We start from the raw sequence: 3,541 nt of genomic DNA, 5'->3' as shown, positions 1-3,541 counted from the left end.
GAAATTGTTGGGGGATCCTGCTAATTGCTGAATAATAAAACTGCAGCACCGCTCCATTTAAAGCAGTGTTTCCCAAACTCCAGTCCTCATGGCCCCCAACAGGTCAGGTTTTCAGGATTTCCTCAGTGTTACACATGTGATGAAAGTATCATCAAGGAATCAGGAATTCTCTCACCTGTGCAATACTATGGAAATCCTGAAGACATGACCTGTGGGGGGCCGTGAGGACTGGAGTTTGGGAAACACTGATTTTAAAGGGACTGTCAGCACAGAATGACTGTTGAAACCAAGTACAAGCGCTCCGTGGATCACGGCGTGGGCCAATCCTTTATATACACCTTCCCACCTGCTTGTTTTACCTCTGTCTCCTTCCTTCTCTGGTTCTATGAAGCCAGAGCTGTCAATCAAAGAAGAGGAGGGTGTGGATAGAGGGAAAACAAGCAGCCGGGAAGATAGATAGATAGATAGATAGATAGATAACATTGCAATGCAATATATTGGTAAAAGCTAAGCACATATACTAAATGAGAACAGATACTACACTTGATGTTAGCCAAAAGGCCGAGAAGCGATAACCTGAATTGGTTTTGGCCTATGACTGCACCCTGGCTTCAAGAATGCACCCATTGTAGGGATAGGGACAAAGACTCCCCTTAGGAGGACATGTTGTTCATCAATAGACATCTTAAAACCCACAACTTTACTGCTTGTTGCAGCTGCAGCCCACGCATGCATTTTTAATCTGCATGAGTCTGCCTATTTTCAAACATTCTCCCCTCCCCCCCAATGTCCCATGTACCTGCAGACAAGGGGATGGGGAGAGGATAACTAATTAGTGAACAAACAAGCGGCGGTCCACCTTCTTCCTAGTCTGCAGGCTCCCTGCAGACTGTAGCTGACTGCCGAAGCACAGCCAGATAAAGGCTAGGAGCCCATTATGACATGTGCAATGATGTTCCATTCTTCCATTCTAGCATTATTCCATTGTTCCATTGTCCCATTCTCTTGCATTATTCCATTGTTCCATTCACTCATTACATCTATTGCAAGCAATCTATCTGCCTGGGTGAAAACCAATAGGATGCTCTGATTGACAGACATAGGTAGCACTTTAAAACAACATCTCAGACCAAACTTTTTTTTATCTTTTTTTCATCCATAGATAGAAAATTAAAGAAGTCAGTGCTCTTTCAGAGGGAGCCAGCATTTCACTAAAGAAATCGCAACGGCCCCACATTTTTTTTAAATGCGTGGTACTCAGCAACACCCAACTGATGGGACAGTTGAATTAAAAGAGTAGCAGCTGATAACAAGGCCACTGATTAGGTATATGGCGTATGTGCAAAGGTGTAGCAAAGGACAAATGCATTATTGCAGCTTATCTCAGAAAGGAAGGGATAGAAAGATAGATAGATTGGATGGATGGATGGATGGATGGATGGAGGGGCATATACACCTACCCAGGATGGATGGATGAATGGAAAAGCATATACATCTACCCAGGATGGATGGCTGGAGGGGCATTTACACCTACCCAGGATGGATGGATGCAGGGGCATAAACACCTACCCAGGATGCATGGATGGACGCATGGGGCTGAAGGGGGGTCAGGCTGGACACATGGGGACATGGATGGACGCATGGGGCTGAAGGGGGGGCAGGCTGGCCATGTGGGGACATGGATGGACGCATGGAGCTGAAGGGGGGGCAGGCTGGACATGTGGGGACATGGATGGATGCATGGGACTGAAGGGGGGGCAGGCTGGACATGTGGGGACCTGGATGGATGCATGGGGCTGAAGGGGGGGCAGGCTGGACACGTGGGTACCTGGATGGATGCATGGGGCTGAAGGGGGGGCAGGCTGGACACGTGGCGACCTGGATGGACGCATGAGGCTGAAGGGGGGGCAGGCTGGACACGTGGGGACCTGGATGGACGCATGGGGCTGAAGCGGGGCAGGCTGGACACGTGGCAACCTGGATGGACGCATGAGGCTGAAGGGGGGGCAGACTGGACACGTGGGACCTGGATGGACGCATGGGGCTGAAGGGGGGGCAGACTGGACACGTGGGACCTGGATGGACGCATGGGGCTGAAGGGGGGGCAGGCTGGACACGTGGGGACCTGGATGGACGCATGGAGGTGAAGGGGGGCAAGCTGGACACGTGGGGACCTGGATGGACGCATGGAGGTGAAGGGGGGCAAGCTGGACATGTGGGGACCTGGATAGATATATGGGGTGGGGTGGGATGCATATATGGGGGGGCTAGGATGGATATATATAAATTAAAACTGTTATATATATATGATATAGATATATATAGATATATGGGACAGAATGGATATATGAAGGGGGGCAGGCTGGACACATGGAGGCCAGGATGGATATATAGGAGGGGCATGGGTTGCAAAGGATGCTCACCAGAGGGATATATTCCTGAAAAGGAGTCAATCATAATCAGTGTCCCGGGATTACGGCTACAAAAATGAATTAAAGGGTTATTCCCATCTTCATAGATATTGTAAAAACCTGCACTTTTGCAATTTACTGCTTCTTGACATTTGCAGCCGTTCTTGAGATATTAAGACTTTTCTTTTGTTTACAGATCGTTGCCTAGGAGACCGACCACCGCTGCTGTCTCGATAGTAACCACTGTGCTAAAGTTGGCTGGGTTTGGGAGGTAACAGCGCGCTCCAGCAAACCGGGCCCAGATTACTGATATATCCATTATTTGATGCATCTACCTTAAAAGCCTTGATTTGCTCGGTGATGGCAGAACACATGAGAACTATGCGGCTTTCCTTCTTTTCCTCGTCCACCGAATCCTTATCTTCAGACAGTGTCCGGTGTTGAGACGCCTTTTTCTTCTCCTCTTCTAACGTCTTCTGCTTCTGCTGAAACAGTTTCATCATCTTGTAGACCTCTCGGAGGAATTCGTCCACCTCGGCTTCCATGCTTTCTCCGTTCAGGTCAAGGAAAGCGCCGTCGATCCACCTGGAAGCGTGAGATTTTTCAAGACATATTTTGATAAATTTCATGTTTTTAGCTCATCTATTACTGTTTATTCTGCTTTTTTTCTCTTCTACATCTATGGCTATGGTTGTCCCATAAATAATGTTTAATCACCTATCCACAAGGTTGTTGATAAATGTCTGATCACTGGGAGTCTGACTGCTGCAGCCCCCAGCAGTTTTGAAAGCGGTGGTCCTAGATACAGCTTTGTGAATGAAGCATGTGTGCATCTATGGGAGTGATGGCTATGCATGCGCATGACTGCTCCCACAGACATGAATGGAGCACTGGCTATGCATGCGCACGATCACTCCATTCACACAGCAGACTTTGGAACCTCTGTCCTCAGGATTACTGGAGGACCCTGTGGTTAGAGCACCCCTACCGATCATACATTTATCTCCTATTTTGCAGAAGGGATTGTCCGGCCTTGGGGTACAAGTCTACAGTCTATGTAACTGCAGACTTTTAAATTCTCAAATTGCACGCACTGCGAGGATTTTCCGGTGCCGGGAACGGGCTGTTAT

General features: G+C 48.3%; 1 pseudogene; it reads right to left on the bottom strand.

Moving 5' to 3' along the window:
* Positions 1-459: 459 nt before the first annotated feature.
* LOC141211828 (U2 spliceosomal RNA) lies at positions 460-573 on the bottom strand (annotated as a pseudogene).
* Positions 574-3,541: the final 2,968 nt, after the last annotated feature.

Source organism: Phyllobates terribilis, unplaced genomic scaffold (genome assembly GCF_046119375.1).
Source record: "Phyllobates terribilis strain yellow unplaced genomic scaffold, ASM4611937v1 Scaffold_170__1_contigs__length_4071412, whole genome shotgun sequence".
Taxonomy (NCBI): domain Eukaryota; kingdom Metazoa; phylum Chordata; class Amphibia; order Anura; family Dendrobatidae; genus Phyllobates; species Phyllobates terribilis.
Note: the sequence above shows the minus strand (reverse complement) of the source record. Positions and strands in the feature narration are given on the sequence as shown.